This window comes from Hippocampus comes, unplaced genomic scaffold, assembly GCF_001891065.2.
Source record: "Hippocampus comes isolate QL1 unplaced genomic scaffold, H_comes_QL1_v1.1 scaffold82, whole genome shotgun sequence".
Lineage (NCBI taxonomy): Eukaryota > Metazoa > Chordata > Actinopteri > Syngnathiformes > Syngnathidae > Hippocampus > Hippocampus comes.
Genome location: NW_017805135.1, coordinates 1390712 through 1407347, shown reverse-complemented (window position 1 = coordinate 1407347; position 16636 = coordinate 1390712). Strand labels below are relative to the sequence as shown.

At 43.2% G+C, this 16636-nt stretch overlaps 1 protein-coding gene across 1 annotated transcript in view; it reads right to left on the bottom strand.

Moving 5' to 3' along the window:
* Positions 1-5215, bottom strand: part of chst8 (carbohydrate (N-acetylgalactosamine 4-0) sulfotransferase 8) — a 142861-nt gene extending 137646 nt beyond the window's left edge. The window contains exon 1 of the mRNA XM_019866782.1: positions 4119-5215. The gene's annotated coding sequence lies outside the window, so the exon portion shown is untranslated. The remainder of the gene's footprint in view (positions 1-4118) is intronic.
* Positions 5216-16636: the final 11421 nt, after the last annotated feature.

Below are 16636 nucleotides of genomic sequence, written 5' to 3'. Positions count from 1 at the left end.
AAGGTTTTCTTTTCCTCCAGTCATGCCCGTTTTAAAAGCCATCAATCAGGATTGGTTTGCAGCACTTACAAACAGGAAGCTGTTTATTTCCTGCGGGCAACAAGTCGCTCACTCATCCAAGCAGAGAAACAAACTGGCAAGCCTCGTGTCCTCCTGTATGGCCGTCAAACAAAGCCGCCCTTCAATTTCAATTGTTAGTGGCATCTTTAAGCAAACCATCCGAGTCTGCTTCTCAATTCTCATCCTCCTACATCCTGCCCGCCTACCCGCACTCCCAGCTTGGCTTGGACCGCTCCCTTCCTCCGACCTCTAAGGGGCCATCTGACTGGAGCCATTGAATGGCAGTGGAGGCTGAGTTTGGTTGGGGGGGTCTCTCTGTGGCTTGATAACACCTGCATGGCGCCTCCCGCTGCATGTGTGATGAGCCACATGCAGAGCAAATATTAACGTGTATATGCAATGGAAGAAGGTGTGAACGTGAAAGGAAAATTGTTATTTTGCGGAAGAGGAGAGCGGCGCAGTCGGACTAAATCCAGCAGATGGCAGCCTCATCCAAAAAAAAAAAAAAAAAGCCATTTTCATAGATGCAGAAATGCTAGCGTCTGCTAGCTATTTGCCAATTTGGCAGACCCATCTGCGCCATGCTGGGTGTTCCGGAGAAGCGAGGGTGTGTCCTTGACGTAACATGCAGCGAAATGCCAATTTGGTGGCAGAAAATCGGTCGCAAGTTATGCCTGCCTCGACCACGTCTTCAGTGGTGGCAGAGATGGTCCAAGATCGAGTAGGGATGACTACATGAGCTTTTATTACATGAGTTGTCAGCAATTATCACCGGCTCATTTTGTTTTTAATGAGGGTACCGTGGTCGGTTGCCACACCAGCTCACGGTCACACACGAATTGCTGTGTCTTTTCGTCGCACGGTTGCCTCCATGCGACATTTGAATCTACCACATCTAAAGGGAATGATGAATTAAGTCCTACAACGGCGCGCACCACCCTTTTTGAAATACAGCAGGTTGGCACGCATCTGTGAAATGAGTCCCAACACCCGCTCTAGAATGCCTTCGCAGAGATTAGTGCAATGCAGTGAGCCGGTCGTAAAAAACAAAGCCCTCACCCTAAACTCAGTCAAGCGTAGGGCACACGTTGACAACTATTCACATTCATATTCAACACCCACATACAGTATATTTAAATTTGGTGTAATTGTACATTTTAATTAAACAGCACTTTATAAAAATATTGTTCATAAATGTGTAATAATTTTGTCGTTGTTGGTTTTAATTTTAAACATTTCTTGAAATAAAAGAAACCCAAAATGAAACAGTTCAAGGAATACACATTTCATATACAACAAGGCAAACCAACAGGTGGCGGCCATCTTGATTCTTTCGAACCAGCCAATAGGAACACTGCTCAGATATCATGTGACATGTTTCTGGCAACTGGGTGAAATGAAAAGCAGATTTTTAGATGTTCTATTCAGGACATATTGCAGTTGCTATGGATTATTTTGGTAGATTGATATGAAAGAGCAACAGTGTCCATAAAAATCTAAAAAAAATAAATAATTTCGAATGTCTTGAAACTGACAATTTGTAGCATGTATTTTTGGGGAAACACTTAAATTTCTCAATCATCTTCTAATCTGCTTCTCCTCACAAGGGTCGTGGGCGTGCTGGAGCCTATCCTAGCTACCTTCGGGAAGTAGGCGGGGTACACCCTAATCTGGCCAATCACAGCCCAGACATCGACCAATAAACATCCATGTGTTACATTAGCCCGCCCCACATGTTTTTTAGGATGTAGGGGGAAACCGGAGTACCCGGAGAAAAACCACGCAGGTATGGGGAGAAGATGCAAACTCCACACAGGAATGTCGCAGCCGGAATCGAACCCTGCACCTCTGCACTGTGAGGCGGATGTGCTAACCTGTCTCACCATGCAGCCTACAAAAAATAATGTGAAAAAGTAATGATTTTTTGTATCGATTTTTAGGCATGCTTAAACTGTAGCAGTGTTCGGGGTTAGCGGATTAGGGTTTCGGGAAGATCCTCGCAACAAGTGACAAGTAACTGGTGAGAGGACTTAAGAATTGAGGGTCAGGGGTTACGGTGAGAAAGTGCACTTTGCATTCTCGAGTTGGAATGCGTCCATTTCATCTTGTCCCATATCATTTGCGTGGCAGCAAACGCAGACTGGTGACGTCACCACAAAAAGCTCCATTTATTTAATGAATTCTGTGCACTATTGTTGCAGCATACTGTTGGGAACTGTGCGTTCACAATGGAAGGTAAATTACAAGGCAAATTACGAGTCTCTAAAAATTCATCACTAGTTCCCAATCAAGAATTTCTGCACAAACCAGGATTCCATTCACTGCAAAAGTTCTCTACAAAGCTTCCCAAGGGAAAAAAAAATCCAATTGGAGCCAACATAATGGACAACTAAATCAATACAGTATTGGCTTTTTTTCTCCCGCCCAAGCCAGTTTGGATGTCACTCAAGCCCAACTTTTTTTGTAACCTCAACGATAACAAATCACTCTCGCTTTCTCTCTCTCACACACTCCCACACACACACAACTGTTCAAGATGTTTGCAAACTCTGAAGTCAAAAAGTAGAGATGCCTACTGCAGCGCTGCAAATCAACAGCATTCACGGGAACCGTTTGAAAAATGAATTCAACATGCCGTTTATGTAACTGGAGCAATCTCCATTTTTTTTTTCTCGTTTCCAAACAAGCACAGTCATTGTTTGTGACATCTGCGCACAAACAGCACAAACGCCACTGAGATCTTCAAAAGTGATTGTAAGTCTGGTTTCCAATCGGCCACACAAGAAAGCAACCCGACTCATTAAAGAAATGCGGAGGCAAAAATGAACACACCACATGTACGGCCTTGGTCTTTCTTTCGCTTGTATCACATTTTTTCCACCTGCAAGGCACTCAAATCTCTTCACCACGACTTATTGCTCACCGACAGATGACGCAGCATCAGGAGCAAATAAGGGTCCAATATTTTGCTCAAGGACACTTTGGTATGGCCCCGGGGATCAAACCCACAACGTGGTTGCATGCACAGTAGGATGCATTATATCTAAAAAGTGATATAAGTGAGTTAAAAGTTGCCTCATTTTGTGAATTCACCTAAAAAAAAAAAAAAAAATTCCAAGAAAAAAATTCCAAGAAAAAAAAAAAACCTCTTGAAATTTGTCCATAAAGCTGAACAGACTACTAGAAGTAAATTTTTAAGAATAAAGTTGTAAAGATCCATCAAAAAGAGTAACCGTTTTACTACTAAAAGGAAGCAAACGTCATATTCTTCAACATAAAGGCACAAATTCCAGGTGGACTGAAGTGAAAATGTTGAAATGTCAAGATTTCTTTTTTCTTTGTAGGGCCTCGCTAACCATGACTGAAGTCAAAATGTGAAAAAGGTGTCACGTTATGAGGGACGGAAAACATTTTTCCATGGAAATGGGGTGGGGGGGGGTAAACATTAATTTGTATGAAGAAAAAAAAGCGTAATTTGACTGAAGTGAAAGAAAAAGTCAAACACACACGTTAAAAAGACGTTCCAACAATATTCTTGTGAATAAAACTGTCGTCTACAAGAATATACTTTACAATCAACACGCAACTATAGTACACTCTTGTAACTGTATTCACATCTCCTCGCTTTTGTTCTCAACATTTTACTTTGTGTAGCCCTGACATTTCTCAGTAACCTATTTTAAAAACAAGCCTTCAAAACTAATGGCGATTAAAAAAAAAAAAGCAACAAGAAGCTTGACTTTAGAGTCAACGCCAACATGAATTTCTCAACATCTCCAAGACATCAACAGGCTGCCCCTGACATATGGTTGGCGTCGTTGGGGGGGTCAACACCCTTGCACGACACTCATTCATTTCACCGGAATATACCCACAAAACACACATACACACAGACACACACATGAGTCTTTAGAGTGGAATATCCCCACTCAAATAAAACAGAAACTGAGTAAAAACCCACGCGCGGGAACATGCACTGAGAGAGCAAGTAGAGTGGAACACGAGCCTGTAATAAGAGCCAAAGCGGAACTCCCGCGGCTCTGAGCGCAGCTTTCTACCTTTGCACGACTCCTGACGACCGCACAGCCCGCGAGACGCCGGCGGGGTGTGCTCGGTGCGCCCGACACCTCCTCACGAGTTGATCGGCACGGCTAGTTTCCACGTTCAGCACCACGGAGAGCGCGTGGACACGCTTGCAAACACTGGCAGGCCGGGGTACGGGACTCAAGTTTGACGCCGCCTCGGAGCTTTTGTGGCCGGGGCGAGCATGCCTGCCTCCTCGGAAAAAGGAGAGGCGTGGAGGGAGGAAGCGAGACACGGAGGGAGGGAGCCAATCGCGAAGCAACTCGCAAAGCTGCGCAGCGCCAGAGAGTCTCCAAGGACCGGCGTGACGCGCGTGTGCGTGCGCGTGGATCTCCAGGCGTGCACGTCTGCAGCAGTAAAGCCACTTTTTTTTCCCACCCCCTTCCTATTTACGACCGACTTATTCTTCTTCCGGCAATGAGACACATCGTTGCTTCGTCTCTTTTGTCTTCAAGACCTTATCGCGTACGTTCGTCCGGTCAGGGGGGGTGGAGTAGTCCAAGTGAAGCGATTTGAATCTGATTAAAGTCCCCCTCTGAGGTGTAAACAAGTAGCCTATGCAGATTAAACCCAGGTTCTCCTGCAAAAAAAGAAAAAAAAAGACAAAAAGGAAGATAAGGAGATGACAGGATACCGAGGTGATGCGTGATGCTGCCTGCAGCCCGCTCACGAGCTGCAGTCCTAACACTGAGGCGGCGTTGAGTCGTCCTCACACACATGAATGTGTGGTGCAAGTTTTTGGAAACACTTTTAATCATCTGAACCCCAAATAAATTCATTATTTTTTTTAAAGTGCCACAATTTGCTTTAAAGTGAAAAATCGATGGAGGCGAATATGGGAATTACAACAGCCGGCCACTGATCATCAATCAAAAGGGCGCACACTCACACAGAACAAATAAAGTCACTTAATCTTGCACTGATTTAAACTGAGACTTTTTTATTTTTTGCCTCTTCATTTCTTCGAGGGAAAGAGACTTGGCGGATGGCAAAAATTGAGCATAAATGAAAAGAGGAGGGAGGGGAAGAACTGGGACTTGTGTGCTTATCAAAAGCTGGTGGTTGTGCATAATTCATCTTGAAATGCTTGATGAGCGAGTCAGCGCAAATTTGATCATTGATTGTTTTTTGTTTTTACATTTAATATTTTTTAATTTATTCTAATTTAAGATTCATGCTGTATTTTTTCTTGTTAAAACATACATTTTATTTTTATTGTAAGTTAGGGTTACGTGTTCTTTTTTGCTTTAATTTATTAACTTTTTTTTCTCTCCCATTTTTGCATTCATTTAAATCATTTCTAGTATCTGGAGTAATATCATTAAAGAAGGGTTTGGTGTGTTTTTTTAAGGTTTTCCAATTGGGTACATGTAATAAATTAGCAATTTCGAGCGCTGGTATTGCAGAGGCTCGAATACAAGTCATCCCATGAGAGCTGGCAGACAATGGCGGTGTTGTCTGGGTGTGGCTGCCGTCTGAGGCACCCGCGCATCCTTCCCGACCTGAGCGCAGCAGCGCCCTCTGCTGCACAAAGTCAACAGCCAGCGAGCAACCAGGGCGCAACTTCAGTGGCCACATGGGAGACCGACCGACTGCTTGTGCGCTCTCCGCTTTGCTTCGCAGTGCAAGCGACATGCACGATTTATGAGTGCACTTCACAAAGCTGCTGCCTGTAAGTGGGCCACAACGCACACAAAACAAGTCCCGGACATCCAAGAATATATTGAGCAGTGGGTGCAGAGTGAGAGAGAAAGGAGTGTGTGAGAGTGCGTGTGTAAGAGAGAAATACAGAGACAGACAGAGGATAAAAGTAGTGTGTGAGAGCGTGTTTGTATAAGATTATGGTAGCAGTGTGTGTGTGTGTGTGTGTGTTCACCAGTCCCGAGTGGGGAATCTTGCTGGAAAGTCGCAGCCTTGCCGCTTTTTGCGTCACTGTGCTACTGAGAGCAGGTTTAATGATTTCAACTCTTTCATGAGCACACTGTTCCAATCGAATGAGAGAAGCATTCCAAGAGCTGCTTTATGTTCAAGCCCAATCGTTGCATTGGCTTTTCCCGGCTGCATCACTTGTTGAGTTCTTGGTGCTGAACGGCCTTATCCTACTAAGGGGCGAAGATTTGCGAGGTAGCCGGATGTTGAGTACTAGTCAGGGCTTGTCAGCATGGGCGGAGCTACAGGGTGGCCTTTCTCACTCTGTGCCCCGAGGCCATCCCATCATAATGCTGCTGCCATTTTCACATGGATGCACTATTCTTAGACTCCTGATACTCTGCCACAAGTTTTTTTTATAAATAATAACTGTTTATTTATTGAATACATCTAAGTTTGCATCTTGACATGATGCAAACTCTAAAACAATCTGAGTCTCACAATTATATGACAATTTTTGGTTAGCTTAGCAATTAGCATGGCTTCTCCATCTTTCCTCATGATCCCTTTCAGAAGAAAAGTAGCTTATTCGCCATCAGACAGGCGATGATTACCAACTTAGGAGTGACTCCGCAATGTGTTTCGCCGGACTAGTAGCCAGCCGAAGCTTGTTCCTAGCACGCTGGTGGGGCATAAGTGGCATTTGAGCTTGCCTCGACCTCCAACTGTTCGCACTTATTGACATGAGCGACGAGCGTACGTCCAGCCCAGTGAAGCTTTTTGAGACCGTCTCAGTTTGACTATTCGATGGGTTTTCATGAGGTGCAAAATGCTGATTTTGCAAAAGGCTTATGGGTACAAGTGGCTGGTCTGCCCGTTCAGTACAATATGACTAAGTTGGCAATCATAATTTTGTTGGCTTTTTTATTTCTTTTTTAGGGGGCGGGGGGACGCTACAAATACAGAGCAGGGCATACCAGTTATGGTAACCATAGAACAGAAAGTGGAAAGTTAGCAGCAATGGCTGTAGAAAAGTGGTACATGCATATCAGTGCTAGCTGCTCAGTTGGCAATAATTGTGGCCTTGAAGTCAACGTTACAGTAGTAGAGCACACTAATTAGCACTGTGGGATCCCAAGTCGCGTAGATTGCACCTTGAGAGACCCCACGTGGACTTTGACTGTACCTTTTCCATCTCACTGTGTCGAATAAGGCTGCTGGAGTCAGCAAGTTCACAATGGGGAAAAAGCTGATGTGCCTTAATGAACTTGTCCAACTCAGTGACAGAGAGACTTAAGATGGAGTTTGAAAAGCTTTGACACCGTCCCCCGTATAAAAGACAAACAACTTCAACTCCTCATGGCACACTCATCAATTTCATCCCCTCAATACGCATCACTCATCCTGAGGGAAAGTGTGTGTGTGTGTGTGTGGGGGGGGGGGGGTCAATCAATAAGCGATGCCCATAGAGTGAGTGGACTCTGCAGCTGGCTAAAATAGCAACAACAATCAGACAGCAGAGCAAAGACCTCCGCCAAGGCTGAGACGTTTGTCACTTGAAAAATCGATGAGTGAACGGTGAGCATGTTGGATCCTGGGAAAAGGAGGTCAGGTTACATCCACTGGCAGAATTCCATCACAATCAATCGGAGCAGAAGGTAAAACGAGGCTACATAAGCACAACAATTGAATTTATTCATGTATGTTGTAGTTGGTATATTTCCCCCGTCCACCTACTTCATAGCTTTTTGAAAACTAGGTTTTTTTTTTCATGACTGTCTTGGTATTTATTTAATTACTCGATATTATTCATGTTTTCATCTATTTTTGCCATGCCCTGAATTTTTTTAAAAACACCCAGTAATGCAAAACCTCCACTATGCTAGCTTGAATACATTTCCCCTGCGTCACAACTGTGCGTTAACCCCTGCTTAGAGTCATTACATCCATATGGATCTCAAGTAATGAATGATTCATTTCATTATGACCCCCGCGGCCCGATAGCGCTACGTACAATCTGACTCAAAAGTTATTACGGACTCGGCGGCAAAATAACGACTACGCGGGTGCAACCAAATTGCTCCGCTGGCCTCGGCAGCTCTTTGGATTGATTGTGATGAATGGGACAGCAAATGAACATATGGTGCAGGTCGAAATGAAGTAGAGATTCTATCACTATTTTTTGACAACCAGCACAAAAACATCCCAGTTTGAGAAGAGTGAGATTTTTACCAACGGAAAATGAGAGTGGGGCACCAAGCAAAGTCGAACACACCATAAACAGCTAACTTGGTGAGCTAGCAGACACAAATGTGGGGCAGCAGAGAGCTTCTTTTTTTTTTTTGTCATTATTTTAGTGGAATCCTGGTTATTAACCACATTTCCTATGTGGCCACACAAAAGTCCATTAGCCCTGACTTTTTATCGGTACCTTATTTTTAGGACTATAAGTCACTGCGGGGTAAACTTTGTTTGACAAAAATAAAGTTTCTGTTGGATTCAAAACATCCGCTGCAAAGTCCAGAAAAGTTTGTCCTTTTTAATTGAAAATGGCTTACCATAATTGGAGTTCCCCATCGCATTGTGGCCAAAAGCTAGAATAATCCTGGTCGCTTAGTGCGCCTTTTGGTTGCTGTAAATCGTAAATCCTTGTCAGGGCGGAAGCCACATGCTAAACTAGCAATTTGAAGCACATTAGTTGCCATGATTACGATTTCTTCTTCTTTATTTTGGCAAAATACTTTGGGTGAATTAACACCACTTTACCATGCAGATGCCTCATGCTTAAGAAGGATGCAATAAAGAGGTGCACAGTGCGACTCGGAATTCTTGTTAAATGAAGCCACTTTCATCTACAATCAAACACATTTTCAGTGGAACCGGAAGTTTGTATGCTTGGGAGCATTCCTTGGACTCCATTTCAACTGGGGGCACCGTGGGAAAGTTGAGCCACAGTCACGATGCATTTTCTTAGCGTGACTACTGAGAGAGCAGAAAAACAATGAGCCTGCTTGTGCTGGAGCTGCTGTCAGCCACAGCTCAGGCCCAGATATTCACAAGCAGAACTCCCCGAAGTCACACACCACCACACCAAGCGCCTCCTCTTAAGGACATGCATGCCCACGCTTGTAATCTTTTGTGTGTTCAAATACCAAATGAGTTTAAAAGTGTGTTTGAAGTCAAACACGTTGTGTGCGTGTGTTAACAGCCGGAAACAGAACACATCCAACGAGGTATTTGCTTAGCAGAAAGTACAGCAAATTTACCACATTTAAATACGACCTCAAGCGCTCCGTCTGAACACTTCGATAACGTTTCTCACAACGCCTTGACAAACACAGCCTGTGGGTTTAAGCCCTGTTGCTCTCTCACCCGTTTAGAACCCCACTCGTCCCCCAACATGCATCTGCACCCCTCTGCAGTTAAGTCGCAGGCTCTATATCAGAAACTACAGTACGGTACAATGGTATTGGCGGGTTATGTGCGCCCGGATCCCTTTATTTATCTTTGGAAGATTCATGTTCGCTTCAGGACAAGCCGGCACACCCACAGTGATGACTTGTGACTCAGCGTGTCCCACGGTCATATATCCGTCTCGACCACACTGCTAGCCGAGGCTCGGCACCGGCCGACCAATTTGCCCCACTTCAGGAGGAGGCAAGGTGAAAATAAACATTAAATATTGATTTTGGGCTGTGAGGTTCCAGTCTGGAGCACACTAACGCACTTGTTCTATTTGACGCTTGCTGTTATTTTGTGGGATCAATTTTGTATGGAATTTCATGCATTCAATGTGAACAGTGTTTTGTGCAGTATGTAAACCGTTACCTTTCACGCCTCTACCCGGGACCAATTTCAACTAGTTGTCAAACTTTCCGGTTTTATTTTTAAGGACTAATCACAAACACAGTTAGTTTATTAAAAAAAATAATAATAATAATTTAAATCAGTCGTTGCATAAACGGGCCCAGTGAAAAAAAATGATCGACAATCATACAGTACTAAAGTTCTTTCATTAATACCTTGATTGTGCAGTGTGATATCGTGTGGGTTGTGACTTTTTTCGTGATTGTCATTAAAAAAATTACTATGTTAAGACATATGGGGAATATTAACAAAAATGGGACAAATCTGGAAAGTCATTCTCAAGACCTCTATTTGAGGTGAAACTCAATGCGGGACAAAATGGACAAAACAAACTTGTTATTTGCTCATTGCTTTTATCAATAAAATTATTCAGAAATTGGCAAGCCCTCATCAGGTCCTTTCATTTGATGTATAACTCAGTGGGAATTGTGATCATTTGTTTTGTTTTTTGTTTTTTTATGTAAAGAGGGCAGTAGCTTTCAAAACAAATCATTTGGGCGGCCAACTATCCTTAATATATTTGGAGAAAAGCAGGATGAAAATTGCAGAAGGTTGAAAGATTGTGGACAATATTTTTGACAGATCTGGAATGCCTTGAACAAGACGTTCAGTTTGAATTGTGACTCCATGTAGATTATGGCAAACTGATTTTTGATGCAACAATGCTGACCGCCTTAAAACGAGGTCACTTGCCATCAAAAATGAACCCACATTGACACGCCTTCAGATCAAAATCTGTCATGATCATAAAGGTTAGCCAACGAAGACAATCATTTCCTTGATGTTTGGAGACAAATCGCCTTTCCATCTATGACCTGGTAAATATCAAGTGTTTAGGTCTTCATAACAATAACAGCCCAACAATATCGCTGAGCTTCATGCTTGGTAGAGGTAGTTGTAGACGGGAGTTCTAAAAGGTTGCTCGTAGAGGACAACCTATCTGACCGCGCCAACCTTTTTTCACTCTGCACTTGGCATCGGGATAAAATGGGCCTGTCAGACTGGCTTCGGGCATGTTTGTCACAGCAGCTTGTGTCGAGGTTTCCGACACAAACCCCAAACTACATTAGGAGGCCCAGAGGGTCCGCCTGGGTGCGCTAAAAGCATCGCTGGCGACTTACCCCCCCCCCTCCCGCTTTCTCCACCACTGTCTCAAAGTGTCATTTCAGCTCTTTCTAACGTACACCGAGGCGTCAAGCTGTACCACCGACCTAGTTCAAATGAAGAAGCCATTGCATCTTTTCAACGTCTCCCCACAGAGACACGCCACTGGAAAAAGCTACCAGCAGCCTCTTCAAGCTTTTTCAGTGGTGGCAAATTGCATTAAGTGCTCATACTTCTATTCATGCACTCGCGTCTTTGGCAAAAAAAAAAAAAAAACATGCTTCGGGAAATAGCAGTGATCACGCTCTTCGGCTGCTCTCAGGATGCAGCAGCCACGCCCTGTCAAGTGCCTGTTAGTCTCAAGGGGGAAGGCTGGATACTCGGTGGATTGAACAAAGCTCGCTGCAGTGTGAAGATTTATTCATGCGCTCAATGGATGCTGCGATATGACTGCAGCAACCTTACAGGTGACTGACTAATCAGGCCATTATTCAACTCATATTTGTAATACAGTTGTACCTCTACTTATGAACGTCTCTTCATATGCATTTTTCAAGTTACGAAAAGCCTCAACAGGAAAATATTGCCTCTTGTTACGAAAGAAATTTCAAGACACGAAAGGTAAAAATACAGTATGGGCCACTACTCACAGCTACGAGTTTCCTGAACGCAACATACTTATAGCTGCTCTGCCATTGGCTACTACCGAGCATCATCCTGGCATCCCATTGGCTAAGAGGGAGCTCTCCCGTATGTGTCTATGCGTGTAGATCGATAAATCGATAGATGTGTGTCTATGCAGCATCCTCGTCATTTGCCCCTTGGGCTATGAGGTGTTCCGATTTTCCGAATTACCCAGAAAAGTGTTCAGCAGTCGGGCGATCGCTCATTATGCTGATGTTTGCCTTGGACATTTTCGAAGGATTGTGAAAAGCCGACAAAAGCAAACGTCCTCGAATCAGTTCTTGACAAAACGCCAGGCAAAAACCGCTTCTAAGAGAGAATATGAACAAAAGAGGGCAAAAAAACGATGAGGACGCAGTTAAAAGTTAAATGACCATCATTTTTTGTTTTTTTTACATTATACACAACTCTCATTTATCGTGCAATAATCTATTGTATCATGTATTTGTTACATATTTTGATGCATTTTTATGCTTAAGAAAACTGTCTGAATTTTGGGGAGCTTGGAACGGATTAGGGCATTTGCATTGAAAATGAGTCTATTCTTACAAAATTTTCTAGTTAAGAAATTTCTCCCAGAACCAATTAATTTCATGAGTAGAGGTATCACTGTACTATCAAATAAAACATTTTATCACCAAAATTCGAAGAGATTGTCTGAATAAGTACCTGCACTCCATAGAAAATATAGTAATGGTGCATCCCTAATTATAATATATAATTTTTTTTAAAAAACATCAACTCTAATTTTAGAATCCAGTTCCAAGTTTGTTCATGGCATCTCACTTCTTCATCATAACACCTGAGAGTCTCACCTAGAACAGCGTTTGGCGAGCTGCCTCAGCAGCAGTTTGCAGGCAATTAAGAGAATAACAGCTCCTCATTTTCCAGCGGGTCCCATATCAGCCGCATCAGCGGTGACGTCGGGGGAAAAAAACAAGACGCTTACTGCGTGAGAAACAGTGAGCCCCAGCGGGCCGGCCTCCGTAACTACCGCCGCGTTCTGGCGGGATAAAAACCGGCGCGTCGCTAATTAGTCCTACTGAGGAACTTTTAAAGAGGACTGCGTGAACACTACCAGCTGCAATAAAGTGCTGTTCGGTTGGATTGTGATCAGGCCATTAGCTCGACGGGGGAAGAACACTTATATTTAGTTCTTCCTTACAAATGTCTGTGGAATGATTTTCAAAACACGCCATGATAGATGAATGCTATACTTATCACATTTTAACGTGATAATCCATCACACGGAGCTGGAACTGATCCCAACTGACTTGGGGCAAAAGGTGGATGACGTTCTGGAGCGGGTGCAAGAATATCACATTGTCTTTTCGTGGGAAATGAACCCACGCTGCTTACACTGAAGTCAAGCAAATACAAACGGCAGCGAGTAAAACTCTATCACTGCCATTGACGGCAAGAGAAGCCAAAACTTCCTTTGTTGTGAATGACTTGTAAATTGCATAACAGCAGATGTGTACATGAACAGACAGGCTATGAACAGACTATAAATTTGATTTCGAATAATATAGTAGGACAGCTTTGAAGTGTGTACACTGAACGGTCGACTGCTCGGGGTTCGTTATTCATAACTGCTCTTAATGGCGTTATTTTTTGCCGTGGATCCTATTCTCAGCCATTTGTGCTAACTCTCTAAGATGCTAATGCCATAATCACGCTAATTTATTCAATACTATAGTGTGATCTGGAGTATCAAAAGCTTTTTTTTTTGGTCTAGAAAAATCCCAACGGTAGATTCTTTGTTGTCTATACTTGTGGCTTTTGCTTCCACACACTCCATTACTGCCATTGAGATGGTCCGTTTTTCTCTGAAGCCATACTGATTTTCACTTAATGGCATATGTTTCCGAATAAAATGATCAAGTCTGCATGAAAATAGTTGTTCTAAAAGTTTGAGAACTGTGGTAGTAGTCATATTGGTCTACAATTAGCAAAGAAATGTCTCCTTCCTTTCCATACTATCTCCCATGTACTGTAAGCGACTAGCATGTTGTGGCGAAGTCGTCTCTAAAGTTAGTCCGAGATGCATCCAGCAGAGAGAGAAGCTTAATGGGTTCCTGTGAAGCGTCCTTCTCGCGGTGACACGGCAGCTGGTCCACGAGCGCTCGGTGGCATCATGTCAAGGCAGCTCGCAACGTGACGAATAGCGGGCGGGCGGCGCTTGCTAACGCCCGCCTCGCTGGCTGTGAGCCGTCCCACCTGACTAATTCGCTCGACCTTGGATGGCGTAGGAGCGCTTCAACTCCTCCGCTGCTGCTGCTGCTGCTGCTACTGCTGACTCCCCGCAGGCTCGCCGATTTGAGCAGCTTGTGTGTTTGCTTTTGCTGACATATTCAGCAGCGTTGAGAGAATGGATCTCTTTTTGGTCAATGTTCTTTTTAAAGAGCCAGCTCTTGTTCCTTAAGCTTTCATACCCTACAAATATTGAATGAGTCATTCAAATCCATTTGAATTTAACACCCGGAGGACCAAGAGGCTCTGGGAAGACTGCGCAGCTCCTTCAGACCACCATGCTAATTAGCTGGATGTTAACCGCTGTCTCAGACATATGGCACATTAGGATTAAATACTCATATGCTACGTTGGTTCACACTTGGGCACGAAATGCCAAAACGAAAGACTTCTTTGTGAATACTGACACAGCAAACCGTGGCGTCCATCGTTCACAGATGAGCGAGCGACGCCACTCTTCAAGCCTCGCTGTCATTTGGCGACAACAAATGCATGCGTTTATTTTGGCAGTTGTTTCTTTTTGCATTATTTAAAGGTCTTTTTTTTTAAAAGAATACCATCTACAGATAAAAGACTCCGGAGGGAATCGGTGTTGGCGGCATAGGAAAATGGAGCTTAGGGATTGTTTAAAAATATACAACGCCTAAAAGCTAAATAAAGATGAACACTGACACCTCTCAAGATCCAACCGCACATGTATCATGGGCTGCTTCGCTCTTTTGAGTTCAGCTTTTGTTAAAGTGATTGGCTAGCATGCAATCAGTGGGCAGTCACATGTCAATGTAACATGACTGATCTCCAAAAGATGGACACTCCCCGGCAAAGCCAAGACTATCAAAAAGGAAGCATATTTGGAATCATTTATGAAATGAACCTAATTACAATTATTTTAATAATGACAATACTTCTTCTAAATGTTAAATTCCCGCTCTAAATTGTTACTGTGTGAAAAGGCCATATTGAAGCAGATTGTTTTCCCCACGCCATTTAATCTTATCATATTTTCATTGTTATTGCTCATTGAAATCACTTGAATAATTGAGTTAGCGAAAATGTAGATACTTTCAAATCATTATTTTAATAGTTTAAAAAGGGATACCTATTTATCTCTAAATAGTTGTTCAAACGCTCAATCTCGTGAAAAGGCAGGGAAAGGCTCAAATACCGATTGATGAATTCCTATTATTACTATTTTAATAATAGTGCAAACAAGTTTATTTTGTGAAAAGGCTCGAATGAAAGTTGACCACATGAATGGTTTTCAACTCAGGCCAGGGTTAATTCGCGTCATTTTAGGCTCGCATCAAGGCCCAAAAAGCAACATCCGTCTTCCACTTCGAGATGAAGCGACCCACAAATGTTTTGCTAAAGGTTATCTGGAGCGTGACTCGGGTCCATTTGGATGTTTGCGTGTTCCTATTTGTCATTCCAGTTCACCTCTTTGGCATTTTCATGTCCTCCTCCCCCCACAGTGCTTGTTTATCTTCTTTTTATCTTGTTGATATGGAAGAGGTGGCCACAGATAAGGGCACTTGAAGAATAAAAATATCTAAGTGTGTACGCGGATAAACATTTGTCAAAAAAAAAAAAACATTCATTATATTTTTGGAATGGAAATTTACCTGGATGGACAGATGAGATTCAATATAGATAGATAAGATATAGAAGACAGATAGCAGGAAAGGTGGTATTTATTAAGAAGGGAATGTCACTGGTAACAGAAACAAGAACAGTACAGATATGGGGGCATCGAATCAAAACACTTGAGAATATAACGAGATACGTATCAAATCATCTTCAGAGAAAACACAACCCTAGTACATGAGCGCACACACACACACTATATATATATATACACACACACACACACACATTTTCCTCATAGGGGTTACGGGGCGTGCGGGAGCCCATCCCAGCCGTCTTCGGGCAGTAGGCGAGGGACACCCTGAACCGGTTGCCAGCCAATCGCAGGGCACACAAAGACGGAACAATCATCCGCGCTCAAACTCACACCTAATGACAATTTAGAGTGTTTAATCAGCCTGCCATGCATGTTTTTGGAATGTGGGAGGAAACCGGAGTACCCGGAGAAAACCCACGCAGGCACGGGGAGAACATGCAAACTCCACACAGACAGGAAGGTCGGAGCCGGGATCGAACCCTGCACTTCCGCACTGTGAGGCCGACACGCAAACCAGCTGACCACCACACACACACACACACACACACAATCTATATTGATCATTCCATTCTTAAAAATGTGCATTGAGAAACAGGTGTTCTTCTCACATGTAACCATACTTTTTGTCTTTTTTTTTTTAATCCGAAACATGGACACCACATTAACGTAAAAAAAAAAAATTAAAATATGACAAAAATGGACATCCGTGGTTTTCACAGGACGGCACAAATATATTGTATTTGAATATCCTACAGAATTCACAGGACGAAGTCATATCTTATTGGTCATTGTTTTAATTGATCCATATTTTGAGAAACAGGTGTTCTTCTCACATGTAACCATACCGGCGCTAATATATTATTTTTGAATAACCTACAGAATTCACAGCACGAAGTCATATCTTATTAGTCATTGTTTTAATTGATTCATATAGTATCCATCCATTCTCTTCACCACTCATCCTCACTTGGGTCACAGGTGTGCTGGAGCCTAATCCAACTGACTTTGGGCGAGATACACTCTGAACTGGTCCCA